Below are 21907 nucleotides of genomic sequence, written 5' to 3'. Positions count from 1 at the left end.
TCCCAATCTGCAGTTTTATTCTTTATTTTCACAAGGCAGCGGTCCATTATAAATACTAAAATTGTGCAAAGAGCCATTATCACTTACATCAGATAAACAATATGTCAGAGCCAGGCACTCCCAGCTCCCTGCTTTAACCCCAACCCCTCACTCTTCTCTAAAGCCAGGCAGACCCAGCCCTTCCCATCCTCCAGTTTAACCCAATCCCCACCTCCTCCAGAGGCAGACACCCCTCCCCCCTCTCCCCCCGTGACGTAATCCAAAGCTGGCAATTTACCAGAGTGGCTGCTGCGAGCTTCTCCCTCCAAGTGCTTGGGAAGGATGTGGCTCCAAGCATTTTATTGCTCAAAGAGCCTCATATTGCTCCAGCATACATACCCCTCACCAACTTCACTCATGTACTCCTAAAGGTATATGTACCACACATTGAAAAACACTGCCCTAGACCACTACAGACATTCAAAATGGAAAAAAACAAACAAAAAAAAAGCAGTCCAGTAGCACCTTCGAGACTAACAGAATAATTTATTAGGTGGTGAACTTTCATGGGACAGACCGACTTCTTCAGATCATAGCCATACAAGAATAGACTCAATATTCTGTTCTGGTATGGCTATGATCTGAAGAAGTGGGCCTGTCCCATGAAAGCTCACCACCTAATAAATTATTTTGTTCTTTAATGTGCTACTGGACTGCTTTTTTGTTTTGCTAGTATATAGACTAGTATGGCTACCTCTGTTCCTATTAAAAGGAATAAGCGTGTGGAAGTGTTTTTCTCCCCTCCACTAAAGAATTCATTCAACCCTAAAGCTTAATGGCAGAGGGAAAATGTATAATGCAAACCACTTTTTGAGCACAGGTCTTTTTAGGCTATTCAGCAATTCTGTAATGAATATTAACGGCCCTTTTTTGTAAAAAAAGAGTGAACTGAAGTCTTTTCGATGAGTGCTTCGTATTTAACAAACCAAGCAGAATGCTGAGAGGAGGACCAGAAACATTTGATTTCAGATTTTTTTTGAAGAAGTTAAAAATTCTAGCCATTTTGGTTAAAATGATCCTGATGAAACTAAGTGAAAAAATAAAGTGTTCCTAGATCTGCCTAAACAGCAGATGTGACTTGTCTTCCTGTAGATAAACCAGTCTATTAGGGAGAATATTTGCTTGCCCTCAAGAAACTATTTTCATCTCTTAAAAATTATATTCATTAATATGCTTAGATGAGCAGTACACAGTGCATTGGGGAGGGCGTGGAAGGAGTTCAATTCTTCATTAAAAATGTCACTGTGGTACAAATTCTTTCTGGACTTCCTGCACTTGTAGGGGGCTTGCGAAGCATAGCTGATGGGACAATCAGGAGGCATTCCAGTTTTGAAACAGAATCAGAGGATAAGAGAAACATTCACACGCTTTACAGAAAGGCAAGGGGTGCAATATTTACCAGAGAGTTTACATGTGCAGCATCTCAAAGCACAGTGACTTTAAATTTAGGACCAATAACCCCATTAGGTAGTTTACAGGAAACAATTCAAGGGAAGGAGGGTATGCTGAATGCTAACGCAGACTTCCTCAGCAGGACATTTTTGATGGGAATGCAAGTACAATAATGGATCCAGTTCTTTCAATTTTGGGGGGATTTGCCTACTGCCCTGACCAAGGCTGGGGGAAATGCTCCCAGTACGGCTTTAGAGGAGACTGGAACATCATTCATTAGGAGATGCCCTTTCTTCCCTTAGGACAAAAGTCTCCTTTATACCTGTCCTCCAATTCTTCTCATATGGAAGGTTCTGCTTAAGAGAAAAGCAAGAGCAAAAAAAAAGTTATTCATAGTTCCAACATGCCCATGACAAAATATTAATGATGTACCTGCTAATCACTCTGCAAGGTCTTCCCTCGCCTCCTCTCTCAATGCCAAATGGACCCACCATCCCAGCTTAGAGGTTCTCTATCTCAAGGCATGGCTTTTTGATGGTTCAAAAGCAGAGATGGCCTGCTCAGAGGATGTGAAAAGTGCTGTTATATAGCAGAAGATACTCACAGCTTGTTACACATATATGCAGAAGAAGCAGAAATTTCAAATCTGAGGCAACTCATGTTGCCCCACAACCTCGCCCCTCCTGCTAGTATTAGACTATCAGCAAGTTCAGTAAAGGTACATCTCACAGCCCTAGCTCTTTTATTCATCAGAAGATAGGAACAGTGAAAACTGTGTAGCTACAACAAAAATATTCCTCAAGGGCATGAGTAAACTCCACAAATCCAGTGTCCTACAAGTGACAGTCATCTGTCCTCCAGTGCCTTAGAGCCTCATTTTGAATGGATGGGCATATACTTGCATTGTATCAGTCTATGAAGACAGCTGTCTAGTAGCCATCACCTTGGCTTGGAGAATTGGCTAAATAGAGATTCTAATGGCACACCTGCCCTTCAATTTTCTTTGTGGTTTCAGTGTGATCATATCCCCACCCAAAATGCCTCCAGAAGGTATCCTCTGCCTTCCACAGGAACCAAATGTGTTCATCTTCCAATCTTCCCCCCACCCAAAGCTTCGGCATGACTAAAGCAATATTATATGCGCTCAATGTCCAAAGAGCTTTGGCATTCTATTCTACTAAAAAAAAAAAAAAGCTGTCAAGAAATTGCCTAAGCTATTTCTTTAGCTCTCTCTGCAATCAAAAGGAATGGCAATATCAAAACAAAGGCTTCCCCCCCACAGGAATATTAACCTGCATTGCCTACTGTTATTGTAGCTGCAGTCTTCAACCCCCTACAAGAGTCATTCCATGAGATGTGGCAGCACTCCTGTGATGGGAAAGATTGTGATGAAGGTGACAAACTATGTGATTTGGGCATGTGCTCATGATTTCACAGATTATGCAAATCACCCTTGCTTCTGCATTGGATACCAAGTTTATCTCCATAATATCATTCTTGTCCCTTGTGCACCAGGCCTGAGATATTGCATGTGCATCCATAAACACCCCATAGGCTGCCAGAACTCTGCAGCCTTCCTCTAGGCTTTAATTTTTTGTAATAATCTAAGAAAAATCGTGGTAGACAAGCAAAGACATAAGATTTCAACCTCCGTATGGATAGCAGAGAGATTGAGAAATGCCACTTCAGTTATCGCAGAGAAGACTCTTGGGCCAAGAACAGCAGAATTTAGGAAAATATTTCTAGGGCAGCGTTAGATGGCTGGACAGGAAGGACCAGCAGCAGGGGCATCAGCCTGAAATCCAACACATCCACATTCAGTTCCTTGCTGTGTAGCAGGCTTCTTGAGTGACCTTGGACAAGTCAGTCTGTGTGCTGCAACTGCCTCTCTGAATTGGGGATAACAGCACTTTCCCACCTTATAGAGGTGGTGTAATATCACTGCACTACTTGGATACTCAGATGGTAATGGTGATTGCAAATGCCAACCACAGGAATGGAGAAACAAGACCATGTCCATGAAGCAGGATGTAGTGCTTCCGTGGGAATAAAAGCTCTGGATTCTTAAAGGGACTGTACTAATTGCAAGTGTGCCTCCACCCCACCCCACCCCCTAGGATATGCAACTTTTGGCTGCTTGTAGCAGCAAACTGGATGAAGACTGAGCTGGATGGAAAACAAGTTCACCCCAGCCAGCTACTTACATGTCTGTTGAATCTAACAGAAGAAAGGCCAATCGATCAGATTCTAATTCTTGCAATGCGATGAACTCAGGCAGACACCTGGGCCTGCACACAGCTCCACTGATTTCATGTTGTCAAGATATGCAATCAGACTCCACGTTTGGGGTGCAGAGTGTTGCTTCCAATGCAGTTGTTGCATGCAAAGCCAGAAAATACCTCCATGGCAGGCTGCCATTCCCACAATGCAAGGGATGGTGTCAACTGGCTGCACTATGTTAATGTCTCAGCTCCTCTAAGGTCACCCATCCTTAAGAAATGGGGTGACAGAGGGGGGTACACATTTGTGGCGCAAGGCATGTTGCATTCATCATTTGGGGAAAACAAACCCAGAAAGGTGAAGAGACCTGCCACCAGGATCACCACAACCTGGTTGAAGGGCTGGAGAAGGGGGAAGGGAGCAGGCAGGATTTTTCATCCATGCACAGAGCAGGAGGACTGTGCTCCACGCAGAATGAAAGCTACTTATTGATGAAAGGACACTGATTTCCAAGGATGCAGGTGCTATCATGTGGCTATCAGGTTACTTCTGCTAAGGAGCACAAGAGAAGCATTAATTTTACTTGCTGCCAAACACATATGACTCTAGTCTGTTTGACAACCACCCACCTTTTATATCTTCCCTTCTACCCTCACACAAGAAAAAGAATGGCTACATGCAAGTGTTTGATTAAATGCTTCAGTGCAGATGGAAGTCCAGGGCTTAACCTGCAGCCACTCTGGATCACACTAGCACAGTGGTTCCCAAACTTTTTGGCATCATACCCCACTTTTGATTTTTGAGAAACCCTGACACCCGCCAACCTCTTCTTTACCATCATCCAATCCCCCTTTCAACACAAAATTTAATTTGTAATTTAAAATAAACACAAAAACTTGATATAAAAATGGTATTTGAATTTAAAAATAAGTACAAGTAGTTTCTCTTGGCCTCTTGTGGTTGCCTGGTGCATACCCAGCTGGTCAGCTGCCTAAGCCCTGTGCCAGCCGCCAATGCCAGCTACCCACCCACCCAAACCCTGTGCTGCCAGAGCACCCATCCAAGCTGACTGAGGCCTGCACTGCTGGGGCCAGCTGCCCGCTTGCCAGCTCAAGCTGCCCAAGCCCTGCAATGCTGGGGCCAGCCACCCAAGCCTCACAAGCCCTGCAAGCTGGCCACCCAAGCCCCTCTGCAAAAGCTAGGTACCCCAAGTCCCCCACATCCCTCCACCCCCCTCCCTCAAGCCCCCATCTAACCCCAACCTTCTCCTCCTCTCCCTCCCCAACCCACACTCACTGCCTTTTGCAGGAGGCAGATAGCTCCATGTGGGTCTCCTCCAAATGCCTGCTTTTTATAGTGGCTGCACTAGGTCACCCACGTAAAATGGCAGAGGCCGAGAGCTGGAAGCAAGGGCCAGCTTTTTTCTTCAAGTAGAGGGAATGATGGGGGCAGGGGTGGGCTAGGTCGCCTTGCACCCCCACTGGGATTTCTGCACATCCCCCAGTTTGGGAAACTTTGCACTAGCATGTGAGCAGCCATAGGAGAGCACTAGGCTCGTTACAGGAGAGAATCTGATGAGCTTTCCTTAGCTTTAGGAGCTGAGCAGGAGTTGCCTAGGAATCAAACCAAGGCTTCTCACAGTATCAGGGAAAGCCATAAAAGATCCCTAATTTCATAACGAGTCCCCCCCATTGCCCAGGGTAACAGAGAGGAAGCCGTGCTAGTCTATATACTATCAAAACAAAAAAACAGTCAAGTAGCACTTCAAAGACTAACAAAATAATTAGGTGAGCTTTCATGGGACAGACCACTTCAGACCATAGCCATACCAGAACAGACTCAATATTTAAGGCACAGAGAACCAAAAATAGTAATCAAGGTGGACAAATCAGAAAAAAAACCATGAAGGTGAGCAAATCAGAGGATAGAGGGGAGGGGAGTCAAGAATTAGATTAAGCCAAGTATGCAAACAAGCCCCTATAGTGACCCAAAAAATTACCATCCTGGTTCAAACCACATGTTAATGTGTTGAATTTGAATATAAAAGAGAGTTCAGCAGCCTGTTTCCAAAGCAGTGTGAAAACTCCTCTTCAGTAAGATGCAAACCTTCAGGTCATTAACAGAATGGCCCACTCCATTAAAATGCCGGCTGACCGGTTTGTGGATCAGGAGTGTTTTTATGTCTGTTTTGTGCCCATTAACTCTTTGTCTCAAGGAGTTTGAAATCTGTCCAATATACAAAGTATCTGGGCATTGTTGGCACATGATGGCATATATGATGTTAGTTGAGGAACATGAGAATGTGCCCATGATTCTGTGAATAACCTGGTTAGGTCCAGTGATGGTATCTCCAAAATAGATATGTGGACAAAGCTGGCAGTAGGCTTTGTTGCAAGGAAAAGTTCCAGGATTGGTGTTCCTGTAGTATAGGCTGTGGTTGTGGGTGAGAATCCTCATAAGGTTCGGAGGTTGTCTGCAGGAGAAAACAGGCCTGTCACCTAGGGCCTTCTGGAGTGTGACATCCTGATTAAGGATAGGTTGTAGGTCTTTAATAATGCATTGCACTGGTTTGAGTTGGAGCTGTAGGTAATGACCAGTGTTCTGTTCTCAGCTTTTTTGGGCCTATCTTGGAGAAGCTGGTCTCTGAGTCTGTTCTGGCATGGCTATGGTCTGAAGAAGTGGGTCTGTCCCATGAAAGCTCACCACCTAATAAATTAGTTTGTTAGTCTTTAAAGCGCTACTTGACTGCTTTTTTGTTTTCATATTACCCAGGGTACGTGTCAGGGCCAAGCATTGCCAGTTATCAGAATCTGCCTGAAGAACAGCAAGTGCGGGGTGGTTGGTTCAGCCTTTGGAACACTCACAGTAAACCCACTCGAGAGGGCTGCATGTGTGACTCATTGCTCTTGGTTACAAATAGCAGAGACATTTAGGTTGCTGTTGCCTGAAGAGTCACATCTCTGATTAGACAGATGAATTAAGATCCCGTAAGTGTGCAAAGCAGCAGCCCACTGATCCAAACACACAACTGCAAAGCATAGCATCAGAAGGAAGACTTGCTAATTAAGTCCTAAGCAGTGTGATCATCTCACAAGCAGCCAAGAATCATGCATAATGTAACTGCAACTGCTAACAGCAGGCTCCCACATTATTAAATTAGGCTTGTTGTTAAATGGTTCCAGGAGCTAATCCTGAGAGTGTGTTCTGATATGATCTCACAGCCCCTCACAAATGCATTGAGAAAACTGTCTGCATTACATTGGACTGAGAGGCTCCGCTCATTGTTCCCCATTGTGCTACGTGCTGTACAGACAGTGAAGATAGCACCTGTCCCAGCGTGCTTACAAGCTAAGGGCTAAGACAGGTAGAGGACTGGGAAGTGAGGCCACCAAGATTAACATGCCCTCTGACACACAGAACACCTGAAGAAGAACTGGGAATTGAACTCTGGTTGCCCTTGCAGTTACAGCATCAGCAGAGGATTCAGGCATCTTCCTTCCTCCAGGAAAGCTGAGGCTTTTCATTTCACTTTGGGGATCTTTCTGATTTTTAATGTAAGGGCTCATTTCTTATTTGAAGTAGTCAGGGGGATTTTCTGGCCATGTTTACACCATGCACCTTGGTATGTAAGTGAGAAATGGAATCTAGAACCTCATGAGGAACTGGTGCTCAGAAGGCACAGGCCACAGATACCAGCTTTGTAGGCTAGGATACAACAGTGCCCCAACCTGTTTCTCAGGCTACATCTACACTGCAGCATTATTTCAAACTACGATATTGGCTATTTCCTAACAGCCTATTTAGGAATAAGACATCTACACTCAAAGGCTGTGTCTACACTAGCTCCCAACTTTGAAGGGAGCATGGTAAGTAGGGTGTCGGGAGACTACTAGTGAAGTGCTGCGGTATATATGCAGCACTTCACTAAGCTAATTCTTTCCCATGGCAACTTTGAAGTGCCGGCTTGTGTGTAGCAGTGGCTCACCTGCCCGTATTTCAAAGCAGTTAACTTCGAATAAAAGGAGAAGACTCTGCAGGCTACTTCAAAGTAGAGCCTAACTTCAAAGTTAACTTCAAAGTTAGTTGCTAGTGTAGATGCACCCTAACACGTGGTGGAATCCCAGGGAGCCATTGATGTTTACTGATACGCTGGCCTTATAGGGAACAGAATCCTGTAAACCTTTGTTAACCCACCTGGTTCCTTCCGCTATTCTGTGGAGAAGCGTCAATTCACCCAGAAGACAGACGCAGACAGATGTGGTGTCATCTGTTCTCATATTAGGCAACATCTGCTTTGTATCCTCAACTTACTCTTGACAACGGTGTATTGCTGAGAACAATGTCATCGCTCATAAGGGATGTATTAATACTGCTGCTTGGATCGTCTCTCCTTTGAAGATCAGTATCATTATTGCAACAGAATGTCACTGATTTCCTCAAGTGATATGTAGGTAGTTACTATAGCACATCCTGGAAAAAAATACAATCCCAGTCTATCAAATAATCCACAATTTCTTCCCCATTCAGTAACTTATCGCTCTGCAGGTGAAAGAGTCTGAGAGACTTTTTGTTGTTGTGTACCCCTCTACTTTATTATCTGCATCTACAAAGGGGCATCACTGCTAGATCACCCCCTTCTATATGGGGATAGTACCTTCCTCCAAACAGCTGTGCACTGTGCTTTCTCTTCTTGTGACTCAGCCCTCTGGCCAGGTCACTTTAAAAAAAAATCTCTCCCTTTCAGAGTATCACTGTTCCACAATGTCCCTCAATGCTTGTCACTTGGGAGGATAAAAAAAAAAAAAAAGAGTTTTTGAAGAAAATGTGTTTTATTGTTGAGCTATTTTTTAAAAATGAGCCAATATAAAAGGAAATTGAGCTTACATACAAAATAGAGGCCAAAGATGATGCTTTCCTTCAATATTACTTAAAAGGTGCTGAGTGTACAAGCAGCTTTAAATGGAGTTCAATGTTGGTTTTCCATATAAACAGAATCAGAGGAAAAACATCTAAGTTTTGAGTTCAAACTTTGTAAATTAGTCACAATAGACCCTGTATTGTATTAAGTGCTCAGGTAGTTCAATAAAAGCTAGACTTTATGTGCTGTGATGTGTTTAAATTTCAGTTACCATCCCAGTGCACCTTGCCACACAGCAGGAGCAAAATTTTAATTACCTGGTAACTAAGCGATATGTCCTTGAGCATTTTCTGAAATGTTAAAAAATACAAGAATCAAAAAAATATTAAGCTATACAATTGCATAAATTAATGCATATGGTTATAGTGTACCCCACTAGGTACCAATCTAGTAAAAAGCATCTAATTGCCAAACAACATTTTAATGGATACATTGACCCACAAGAGAATGCATCTCTCTTCACAGTGTACAAACACATATGGTAAAGGTGCTTAAAATGAAGGCTTGTTAATCAAGGCTCTGTACTTGGAGATTTAAATAGCCTTAATTAAAATCAATCCACCCTGCAGGTCATCAGTGACATCTTCTACTCCTTTAGACCTCATCTACTCTTAACGGAGGAGCAGAATGGAAGTAAATCCAGGGCTTCTCCCCAGAATCTTGCAACCAGACTCAGAAGCAAAACAAGACCTACAGTAGCAACTTCTGCCATCTCCCCAGGCTTGACTTAAAATGCAGCCTGAGTCTTCCCCCAGTTCTGTTTTTCTGCAGGAGCCCCGTTCCCCAAGAGTTGCTTGCCTGGAGTTTTGCTTCTGTCTAGATTTTCCACTCCCTTCTAATCCCAAGGCCACCTACCTATCGGCTGGCCTCTTCAAGTCTTTCATCCCATGGCTCTCTGAACCTCAGACAGGCCCCGATAGCAGACTGCCACCTTAAGCCTCTTCAGCTGGACATCTCCCTGGGTTTCTTCTTTGGAAGTCCACCACTTCCCCTTTTGATAGGGATCACTACCACATGTCCCATCCTAGCAGCTTCATTGTATTTCTCCAGGTTCCACTCTATTACTCAGAGGGATTATACACTTCCCACCATTCCTGCACTTTGCTTGGCAAATAATAGTTGGTTTGGGAACAATGAACCGGAGATGGAATTTGTAGAGGCAGGGGAAGGAATCAGTAGTAGCAGGACTGAAAAGTTTAGTTTCTGAAGTCAAACAGGAGACTCAAGAACAGAGTGAGAAGAAAGGAAGCTGGAGAGGATGTGGGACAGGAACAATCACCTTGCTGGTAATTGTTCTTACTCATGTTGTAGGAGGATAGGTTCCATGAGTGGAGAGAACGTAGACAACAGTTATCACAAACCAGCCACACAGTGAAGGCGGGCCCTGTCCAAGGAGCCCTGATTGCCTGCCTGGGGCTGGGCAGACAGGCACGGCTGGCCTCCCCCTGTATCCAGCAGTCCTTCGATTGGAGGATAATGATGCCATTGGGAAAGGGGCTGCACATGATCACAGCATGCAAAAGTACAAACTTTGGTCTGGCTGACAGCTCTAGAAAACAGCCTGAGTCTAATAAACAAGCAATCATGTCATACTTTGAAGACTAACAAAATAATTTGTTAGGTGATGAACTTTCATGGGGCAGACCCACTTCTTCCCCATCACTGCCTGAATCTTCTGTAGGGACCATTGCAGACAAGTGTATATGGACTTATTGAGTTAGATTACAAGGTTATAGCACTGGCTTTCTAAAAGCTAAGGTTTCTTCACATCACTGCAAGATTCCTTTACTGGCATGGAAGTCTGATAACAGGCAGTACAACTACCCATATCTTTCTGCAGTCTTTCTCCCACAGGTGAGAAAGGCTTCTGCTCTTAGAACAAGGCATTACTAGTGGGTTGCTACCAAATAACTTTGAGATTACCTGATTCAGTCTCAGGACAAATGCATGGTCTTAACCTCCTACACACCCAGTTTGCCCTATGCAAGTTTGGAGGTCTTGCAGTGCTAGTTTCTGGGCTGTTGACAGAAGAGGTTACTTTGAGCCTGAACATATTACATTACTTGAGCCTACACTACTGGTGTCAGTAGGAGTTTTCCTATTACCATGACTAGGTCCAGAATTCAGATTCTTGAGGATGCTTGATCCAGCTCTCTGTTTTCCTTAAAACTAATGCTTCTGTGCTTGCTTGACTGCAGGGATTGCCAGTCTAGCAGGACAGGACAGGACAGGACACTACTGCACAAGGCCTCTGGGTGACTCCTTTATCACTCCCCTTATTGCACACTTTTGCTGGGGCTGGACAAAAATCTCAGAGCACCCTCTTGTGATCAGGTTTAGCTTCACCTTATTTTTCTCAAGGGGAGACATTAACATGCCCTGTTGAGGACTGACATCCTTTAACATGTCCTATAAAGGTCTCTGGGCCAAGCCTAAACAACAGACACAAAAAGCATGTTCATTTTAATAAAATATCACAGAAGGAATGTTTGTAAAAATATCCAAGTAACCCTCACCTAGTCTTCAAAAAGCTTGAAGCTGGGAGAAATCTTCCAGCATGACCAGCTATCATTTAGCCCCAGCTGTCTTGATGTTTCTCCTTCCAGACCCAAAGAAAAGCTCTATGAAGCTTACCCCTCTCACTATCAAAAAAAAGTCTAATAAAAGACATTACCTCACCCACTTTTGTCTCCCTGTTTAAATAGGTCAGTCCTAGGACCAACCAGGGAGTCTCCTTGATTAGATCCAAGCGGTTCTGGTTATGAGTGTTTGGCTGACCTTTTCCACAGTGATACAACCCTTCACACTAGCTGTGTATAAATAGAGGGCCCTGAGAATTCACGCCTCTCTGGTGTGGACAAGCTCTATTGACTCACACACAGCAAATAAGTAGTTGGAAGGGAGTAAGGCTAGGGGAAAGCTCTACCTTTATGAAAGGTTCTGCTGGGTCTGAAATATTGATGCGGAACAAACAAGTTCTCCACTTCTATTTGGATTTCTGCAGATAATACCCCAGCCTGTTAGTTGCTTGGCTGTCAAAAATCACCTGCAGTTTCTTAGGCTTGTTGCTTTTCCCCTGTAGATGAGGGGGTGAAAACTGTGCAGCAAAAGAGAAGGAAAACAGCCAGAGCTCAGTGCTTTCCCTCTGTCAATTTTCACCTTTTGTCCAAGTCATCCATCTGGTGCTGGTTTCTGGGGAGAGGGAAAGCGGAGCAAAGTGCAGGACAGGTACTGAAATCTGCATTGATTTTTAAGTGAACAGTCGCTGTTGCTGAAGGCATAAATGGGTCATGTAGTTCCTTAAAAATAAAATACTTGGCAGGGTTCCCTGCCTGCAATGTAGCGCGCTGAATTCTAATGAAAATTACCCACAATGACAAAGCTCGCTGCTAGCTCAGAATGCTGCAATATCTAGCGCTGCAGTGCAAATTTCTGGGCTGTTGACACACCGTTTACTTTGTTTGCTACAAAGTTACAGGGAAAGGCCATTTTAAACATTTAAAAATTGACAACCAATATTTCGGAGCCAAAGGAATGACTGATATGATTCCAATGACTTCAGTGGTTTTCCAGCAAAGATGAAGTTAGTTCTGTGTACTACTTAAGATGCTTGCAATCAATATGCTCTTCAAAGGCATTTATGAAATGTAATTGTCCCACACCGAAGTAGGATCATTTTTTACAATTATGTTATTGTTTTCATTATCCAACTTAAAGCCCCCTGAACAAACACAGGGTCCTATTGCGCATGGCGTTCGGCAGGTATGTAGTAAAAGACACAAGTCTGCACCCATTCTTGGAAAGACAAAGAATGAGAGGCAGCGAAGCATAATTACCCCTCTTCTACAGATGGAGTACTGACCCATAAACTGGATGATCTGTAGAAGAATAAGGAATTGAATCCATATCTTCTGTGTTCTAGGTAAATGAGCTGACTGCAATAACACTAATGTTGAGCTCTTAGAGAACACTTTTCATCCATTAATTTCAAAGCACTTTACAATGGAATTCATGACCATTATTACCATTTTAGACATAGGAAATTAAGACACTGAGATAGAAGTGATTTATTCAAGAGGCCCAGCGTAAAGTTAGGAGTAAAATCCAGCATCCAGAGTCCCGGTCAAGTGGTCTATCCACTAGACAACACTGCCTCTCACACAAGGCTAATTTTCTTCTCTGGGATACACTATCCCCCGAATCATTTCAGTGTACATTTATATAGTGTCTTTCCATCAGATGAGTCTCAAATCAAAGTAAAGTGATCCTACAGAGAGAGATGCAGCAACCTCTGGAGCGAGGTAGCATGGCCATTTGGAATGAGCAACACGAACGAATAGATTTGAGAAGAAAGAAGTAATTGTTTCTTGTTTTCTTTTCTTTTCTTTTTTTCTAGCTGAGACCACAAGGAAATGGAGACAGAATGCAATCTTCCACCTTGGAATTTATCCAAGACACTGCAGTAGCAGCCCTACTCTTGACTCAGATGTAGTGGGATCTTTAAGTACCAAGGGTGGAATGAGCCTCTCCTCCCTTCCTTGCCAGATTCTGTTATCCACAGGGATTAATTTCAGTACTGAGATCAATAGCAAAAGAGAGGGCTGCTTTTTCCTCTCATGTCAGTGCCATGTTCACGTAACTCCACTGACTTGAATGGAGTTGCTGCTGGTTTATCCTGATGTGAATGAGAGGAGAGTCTGGCCCATAGGGTATGAAAGAGTTTTCTAAAATAAATACCGAGGTGTTGACATTTCCAGTATCATATGGGCTCCCCGGAGGAAGCTTACTCTGTGAAATGATGCTGATCCTATTTTGTTCCCACCCAGGTCTGCAATTGCAGAAGAGATACAGTGCAATAATAATTGTGTATTATTTATTCTGTGCCACTCTCTGATGTCGACTTCTAATCCCCTGGAGTTCAGCCCTCCTTTGAAGAGCTGCATTAACAAAACCTTGCTTTGGCATTTTCAGACCAGCCCTTGCTGGAGCATGGCCCACCTCACACTGCCAGCATACAGCACTCCATGCATTCTCAGTCTATGATTAAAAAGAGGCCAGGGCCACACAGGCCTACAGAGCAAATCTTCTGTCATCCCTAAGGAAAGCAGTGTCCTCAGGTCAGGGTGGAGTTTGAACGCTGAGGGGATGACAGGGCTCATGTGTTGTCCCTTTGCGAGCTTCCTGCAGAGGCTGTCTAGGCAAATGATCGGACTGTCTGGGAGCATTAGGCAGTCATGCTACATTATGCTGTACAATTGACATGTGTTGGGACAGGCAGAGAGGCTCCTCTCTATCCATGAGACAAACCAGGAGAGCATCTTCGGGGGTGGGCAGGGCCCCGGTATGTGGTGTGTCCCCAGATTCAGAGACAGGGCCCCTGATACTGGCTTCCATGTTACACTTACTGAATTCACTTCTCAGAGGGTAGCCATGTTATTCTGTTTCAGTAAAAACAAGGAGTCCAGTGACACTTTAAAGACTGACAAATTTATAAGGGCATTACCTATGGCTGGCTAAATACAGAAGCTGCTTCCCCACCTTTGGTGTTCACACCTCCAGATCAACTGCTGGTAGTAAGCCTCACCCTTGCTGACTGGGCTAACCTTGTTATTCCCACCCTTGCTCTGGCTTATTTATACCTGGCTCTGCAAATTTCCAAGACCAGCATCTGATGAAGTGAGTCTGTGCTCACGAAAGCTCATGCTCAAAACTTTTCTGTTAGCCTATAAGGTGCCACAGGACCCTTCATTGCTGTTACAGATCCAGACAAACACGGCTACCCCTCTGATAAAAGAAGTGAGGTGTATCTCTTGAAAGCTTTTGCCCTAAAATTTTTTTTAGCTATTGAAATCAGTGATACAGCTGAGGTCAGCTTCAATGGATGCAGGTTCAGGCCTATGGTAGTCTCTGTCTGTGAGGTGTGGAGGTCTGCTTCCATCCCCTGTGGCCTGGAGGTGTTTCTCCTGGGGGTCTGAGCTCAGAGCAGACTTTGAGGTTTACTTGGGCAGCAGTGAAGAGCTGAAGCATGGTTTCTCACAGGAACTAACTGAAAATCAGGCAAAGTCAGCTAATGCTGCCTGCCCTTGTACCTAACACTCACAAAGGAGACAGCTTTGCTCTCATAGAAACCATTGAACTTAGCCTGTGGCTTTTAAATCCCTCTTCTTGCTGTCCTGAGAACTGGCCCAGCAGGGCTGAGATGCCACGTGGGGCTGACCATGGTACACTGACAGTGGGTGGGGCCCAAGGGGGCACACTGACTGAGGGGCCAACCTGTGGGTGGTGGTGGATGCTGGAGTTAATTGGAGTTCAGAGCCCTGAAAGTGTGAGGTTCCTAAGACTGGGCCTGGCTGTCCTGGGCTTTTAGCTCTGCACTGACAATGGAGGGCAATTTTGAAAGTGACCTCATAAGAGGGAGAAATGTATTTGCATCCCTTTTTTTTAATCCTCTATCTAGGTATTATATAGCCCTCAGCTTGCCTGAGGAGGCATAAGGGGCTGGCGACAGAGGAGATTTCCATGCAGAGGCACATCTACACGGCCCACTTACTGCCAGCAGTAGCCTCTGCCGGCAGGGAGATCTCGCACAGCTATGCTAATTAGCAGTGCAATTATGCTCACGAGCAACCATTTCCAACTGCAAGACTGCTCATTTCCTCAAAGCTGTGGGTCCAGCCAGCGAGCCACATTCCACACTTGGTTGTGCTATTGTCAAAGTGGAGTAACCGTGGTGGAGTGGTTCTAGAATTACGTCGATAAAGAGCAAAGCTAGGAGTCCTTCACCGTGGGCCTGATTCTGATTCCTCCTCCACTGCCGTGAATCAGTGATGATTTTGATATAAAACTGGGGAAAGGAACATTCACCTCAGGCCCAGCCCCTCAGGGAACGCCCATGACTTCCAGCACAGGCCAGCGGCTTAAAGGCACAGCAGAGCCATACATTGCTGTCGGCAATGAGGTATTTTAATCCTGATTTGTTCTGAGAAGCATTTTTAAATGTTGCCCTAGATCATCCTGAGCTGCATAGATCTGCAATGTGCCTAGTGCAGTGCCAGTAATTTAGCAATACAAGATAACATGTAGATTAAATCCAGCTTTCAGTAACACCCTTGCAGCCCCTTTCTAGGTAGTTGTCAAATTTAGCCTTGTATTTTCCTTCTTTACCTAAAGGAATGGCAGGAGTCTAGCTTCATCCTCCCAGTCATTCACCCACTGAGCTGGGTAGAGGAGCAGCCCACATTTACAGATATAAAAAAATAAACCACTCAGCCTTCTCCCCAGGGGAGAATCGTTTCACAGAGGAATGATTTACACAGCTGCAGTCTGCCTGACCTGCATATTCTCTCTGCTTCCAGAGCTGAAGAGAAAAATATGCCCTCCACAGAAGGCACTGTTAGTTGCAGAAATACAAGACGGTTATGCAGTACAGCATATCTCTTTGCAGCTATTAAGTGGTTACTTGACACAGCCAGAGCTGGTTGAGAAATGGGAACCTTTTTCCCCTACAGAAAATTTTGAAGAAAAAAAAACGTTGAACGTATTCTATGGAAAATTTTGGACTGTATCAGAAATGGAAAACCTAAATATTTTAGATGAAAAAAATCAAAATTGTGCATTCAAAGCCTGCAATAGTTGGGCCAAACCCCAAAACTGTTTGATTCAGAAAGCCCATCATAGTACTTCATGGGGGTTGTAATTTGGGAACCGAGGACCCCATTTTCCACTATAGGCCAGACTTCCTAGTCTATCATAACCCATGATGCACCACTCATCCCTCTTTGTGAGATGGGTGGGGACTCCTGGGAGTCCCATGGTATCCTTCATAGAAGGATAAGTCCAGTGGGGACTTCAGCCCCGTACAAGAGATTCGAGGCATGGGGCTGTCATACTGCAGCTTCATAAGGTGCTATGGTGACATTTCTAAATCAAAATGTTTTGGGTTTTTCCATAGAGAGTCGACATTTCTGATGAACACTTCTGTTTACTCAGAAAATCAAGTTTCCCACTGAAAAGCAGTTTCAATAGAATTTTTCGGACCAGCTCTGCACACAGCTCCTGTTATTCAGACATTTCAGCAAACCAGAAGACTTCACCTGGATGATCTGAGAAGAATGCAAGAAAATGATCATTTCTCTTCCCAAAATACTTATTATTTCACCGTAGCCACAGAACCAGCTTCTCTTCCATTCCCTACTTAGTTGAAATAGAATGGATTTGGATGGTTCATCAGAAAGCCTTTGAGAGAGGTAACCCCTTGCAACCTATTGCAAAGAAATCTCAGGAAGAGCTATGTGCAGGGCCACAAGAGAGAAGTCAAAACTGGGGACCTACCTCACCCCAAAACATATGGTTTGCAATTGCCAGTATCATACTGGCTCTAAAATTGTCCCTATGTTGACGTTCCACACACACCTCTCTGGGTTGCTTTGGCTTACCATCTACTGAGATGTACAGTACAACCTTACAAATCAGGCTGAAATTTGCTCATCTAGTGCTTTGCAAGGGAACAGTGGCAATTTGGACAGAAATCTTCCTTTTCCTTTGACTTTTCTCTACGCGCTGGGCATTAACCTTTCCCACATTTGTAAAATTTGCCCACACTGTGAGTCAACAGTATCTGTGCACATCATGCAGTGTGGTTTCATGATCTGTATTTAAGTGGCTCACATATCCCTTCAGTCGTTAATACTTGCAGCTTACCAGCTCCAAGTTATTATGTGCAAGAGCTGCAACGTGATCAGATGATTACAGAGTGATTCCCTCCCACAGATGACACATTTGAGTCATTTTTATCCCAGGGAATAGTAATGAGGCTGTTAACATCACTGGAGGTTCCCTGTGTGGGAGACATTGGGTATTTGAAGCCAACATCTCTCCCTCAACTTCAGAGCCTCAGATCCAGCCCAAGCTGTAACTTCACAGGGCTATGCATGCTTCATATATCTTATCTGTGCTGTATCCATCTGTATGTCTGTCCAGGCAGGGGGTTCTACCATGTTCCACCCCGCCACACACACACTAGCTCCTTCCACAGCCAGCTTGGGGCCCGGCCCAGTCTCTGAATTGATCCCAGACTCTCCCCTGGTCAGCATGGGGCCTGGTCTCTCCTGGTCTAGCTCCCCAGCAAAGCCCCTCGCCCCACTGTTCCAGCCCCCTCGGCAAGTGTGTGCCTGGCCCTGCCCTCCTAACAAATCCCCCCATACCATGCCCGCCCCGGACCTTCCCCTGGCCAGTGGGGGGGCCAGTCCAGCTCCCCAATGGAGCACCCCCCCTTGCACGGTCCAAGCCCTAGCCCCTCCCCCAGCCAGCACAGAGCCCAGCCCAGCCCCCACCAACTGAGTCCCCACCACCATGCCAGCCCCTCGCTTGGCCAGCACAGGGCCCAGCTCAGACCCCAACAAAGCCCCACGCCTGGCCAGTGTGGGGCCCAGCCCAACCCCCACCCCCCCGAAAAAGAGTCTTCCTCACCTTGCCAGCCCTGCCCCACCCCGGCCAGTGTAGGGCCCAGCCCAACCCCCCCAGCCAACATGGGGCTCAGCCCAGTCCCCGCAGTGGAGCTCCTCCCTTTTCCGGTGCGGGGCCCAGCCTGTGCATTTTGGATGTGTTTTACTACAAGTTTTTATGTAGAACTTTCTTCCAGCCCAAGCAGAGCTGCAACTGGGCCTCTGGTTTATTTTCAGAGTGCTAATAAGAACCCCTCTGGTCCAAGCCTGTTGATCTGGGTTAGGAGGCTCATTTCAAACTGCTGTGTAGACGTACCCTGTGAACCCATGTCTCCTCTACTGACAGCTTTCAGATGCACATTTGACATCATCAGAATGGGTCTGAACAGGGGCTGAGAAAGGCTCTCTCATCGTTACAATAAGTTGTTTTCCATTTTAGGTATCATCTATTGATCTTCACAAACACACTGTTTGTGCTCCTCTCTTAGCGTCTGACAAGCGGTTCCCAGGGCTTTTCCAGAAAGGGAACAAATACCACCAAAGAGAGCACCGATCTAACTCCCCCACATCCCAGGCAGAGGCGTGTACCTCAGCTTTCACTGCCAGATCCCCCCACTCATTACCAAGCGCTCAGTTTGAGCCTTCGAGGCCTTCAGCAAAGTGCTTTACCTTGTCTTATAAGGAGGGAAAGGAGGAAAAAAAATGACCGTGCTGGCACAGAAGGACCTTGAGCTAATGTACAACAGGCAGGGCCACATCCAAAGCCTGTCACAATCACTGGGGATGCAGCTGTGGCTGAGGAACTGCCTCAGGGACCTCTGTGTGGTCTGTAGCTGCAGAAGATAACAAACAGTGCTGTGATCAGTGTGAAATTCCTGGGTTTTTAAGCCGATCCTCTGCAGCTCACCATCATTGTAAGTCACATTAACTATTGCACATTGGGTTTTGGCTAGTGTGAATGATCTCACTTCCTCCTCTAGGGCTCCTTGGCAGCTGGGTGCCCTGACTCTGGGGTCATTACCCTCCCACCTCCCATCTGCAGCCCTGAAATGTTCCACAACAGACTCTCTTGTCTTAACAATAATCCTCCCCCGACTGGGGCCAATTGTTACAGAAACAGTCCAAATAATCCACGAAAAAAGTCCCAAATTACGGCCCATCTTTCACCTCTCTCCCCAGTACATATAGTCCTTCAAATCCCACCGATCTAGTCCTTTGACATAGTGTGTGCTACACCCCAGCATCTTCCACCACAGCCAGGCTCTGCCTCAGGCCTGTCCTCCAGCAACAGCTAGCTGGAATGCACCAGCTCTTCCAGGCTCTCTGCTGGTGGTTCATCCTCACCTGGGATGTGTCCATCACTCCCCCGTCCATCTGACGCAGGGTGGGGAAACACCACTGAAGTCTGTGAAATGTGCAAGGGCAGAGGGACTTTGATATTTTAATAGCACAGACCACATGTACATAGATTATGCTGTGCATACCTCCGCAAGGTGTGGATACCTCTCCTTCTGGCCAACAAGTAGGTCCTACTACTGCTCCCCTGGCCTTCAGTCCTTTGGGTCCAGGTCTCAAGCATGGAGATACCACCAAGTAAACCCCTCCACTGCCCTTTACAGCCTTTGGCTCTCGGTCCCTAGCTAGGAAGCCAGCAGACAATTCCCTGTTCTTTAGCTTGCTGGCTCCCGGTCTCCTGTTAGTGAGTAAGCTCCCTCCCTGCAGATAGCTCAGTCTGGCTCTCACCTCCAACTTGTTGGTCAGTCTTTCTCCTGGGAATCTCCTTCTGCTTCCTTCAGAGACTTCCTGAAGCAGTGAGTCTCCCTGATCATTTATAGCCCCAGGTGCTATCCTGCCTGCTCAGCTGGCCAAACTAGAAGCACCTGCTTCCTTCAGAGGGGTCAGCCACCTAAGACCTTATTGAAGGGTGCATCACATTTAATGCGTGTAAATGGGTACCTTCACTGCACCTTCAAACACTTATGCTCTTTATCATTGTTGATTTTTAAATGCCACCATTTCCCTTCCTAAATAATAATACTTAAAAACATTTTTTTTTGCCAAGATATGTGATCAGCTCTCCATCGTTCAGAGCAGTCCTGGGCAAGTTGCAGCTCATGGGCCTCTCCCAGTGCATCAGGGAAAGTGACTAGGTGGAATAAATTTTATGTGCACTAAGGCATGTGTGGATGTGCACCACCCGTACAAATGCATGGTGCCCACGGTAGGTGGCTGTGGGCACTCTGCTAATCAGCTGCATAGCAGCTGAACCTTCCCTGGTCAAACACCAAAGCGCTCAACTTACAAGGAACATTGGTGATTGGCAAGCTGCCAGACAGGTTGTTTACCTTACAGCTGCAAGTACAGCTGCTTTCAGCTCCCATTGGCTGCAGTTGGTCATTCCCGGCCAATAGGAGCTGCAGGAAATGGCACAGGTCAGGAACTGTGGTCAATTGGAGCTGTGGGCAGCCATATCTGTAGTCACAGATAAGCAACCTGTCTGGTAGCCTGCCAATGGCTTACCCTTAAATCAAGACTGAGTATTTTTCCAACATTTATGTTCTACTTCAACCATAAATTGTTGAGGGTTGACCCAAGAATTACTGAGTAAAACTACCAGGCCTGTGTTGTGTGGGAGGTCAGATTAGAAGACTGTAATTGTCTGGGATTCAAATTGCCAAAGCCATGGAATGCTAATGAGGGCCAAAGTTACAAAGGTTTCAAGATCTGGCTCAGAGAAACAGAGGTGATTCATTCAGAGCCGGGTCAGAGTTCTCCTAACGTATGTGGTTGAGGAAGCCAGGCGGGTTGTCTCATGCACGCTTCCCATTGGATAACCTCTTCTGAACTCTTCTTTGGTCAGAGATATTCCAAGAGTAGAGGCTGTTATGGTAATTTTGCATTTCTGAACAGACGCAACTAGTGAGGGGGAGACCAGGTGAGGCGGTACCGGCCATGTGTCCCCTCAGACCATGGAAAGTCTGGAACAATTTCCTTCCATTCAAGTACCACCCTCTCCACCCTTCCTCTGCCCCTCCTCCAATCCTGTCCCATCTCTTCCTCTGGCACCACTGACCCCCTTCCGAGTGCAGGAGTGGTCCTGCCCATTTCATGAAGTGGTGCAGCCCAAAAGCAGCGCTGAGGGACAGGTGGTGAGTGCATGGGACGGGGCAGGCACAGAAGGCATATGTGGCCCCTGGTGTACCCCACCCCACATCATCCTGCCCCTGAAGATAGGATGTGGAGAGGAAGTGTGATGGCTTCCATCTTGGCCAAGCCACTGGGGACTGCATCAATAATCTAAAAGGCTAAAAGTGCAAGCTGCTATTGCTTGAGGTAAGGAGCCAAGGCTCTGTAACTGGGGGCTTCCACAATTCACGTCCTGCTGGGCTCAGACCAGGAGAGACCTGTTATAGGCGCTCAGTAGCCAGTTACAAATGACTCATCATTGTAAAGAGGAACATGTCAGCCATGTTCCTGCAGAGCTCAAGAAATGCTAGGTTAGACTGATGTTTTGGGGCAAGAGTTCAGATGATGTGTCTGGGCAGCTGGACAGCTCAGTCATCGATGGAGTCCAGCAATGCTCTGGTACACCCCATACCACCCCATCTCAGGACTGCATCATCGTCAGAATTTGGCTCTATATGTTGTAAACAAAGTGCATGTATGCTTCAGCTGTAGAATTTAAGCTATCTCCCATTAGTCCCTGCCAACTTGCTGAGCACCCTTAGGTCCTTTCCTCATAGGGTAGCTTTCAATGCAGCGCTGGTACAGATTTTTGCAATATGAGGATGATGCCTGGAAAACTGGGAGTGGCTGCTTACTGTCATTTCCTGCCCCATACATCCCTCTGCAGGGCTTTGTACTGACCTCCCCACTGGGGGCAAGTATCAGCCAA

The 21907-nt window shown here is 45.8% G+C and overlaps 1 long non-coding RNA gene across 1 annotated transcript; it reads right to left on the bottom strand.

The window, feature by feature from the left end:
* Window positions 1-664: 664 nt before the first annotated feature.
* On the bottom strand, window positions 665-11166 carry LOC142010194 (uncharacterized). The gene is made up of 3 exons (XR_012644717.1): window positions 11086-11166; window positions 7846-8121; window positions 665-1784 (listed from the first exon to the last, which is right to left on the bottom strand). It is a non-coding gene; the product is annotated as an uncharacterized LOC142010194 (long non-coding RNA).
* Window positions 11167-21907: the final 10741 nt, after the last annotated feature.

The sequence above is a fragment of the Carettochelys insculpta genome, chromosome 3 (genome assembly GCF_033958435.1).
Source record: "Carettochelys insculpta isolate YL-2023 chromosome 3, ASM3395843v1, whole genome shotgun sequence".
NCBI lineage: Eukaryota > Metazoa > Chordata > Testudines > Carettochelyidae > Carettochelys > Carettochelys insculpta.
This window is presented reverse-complemented; position numbering and strand designations above follow the sequence as displayed.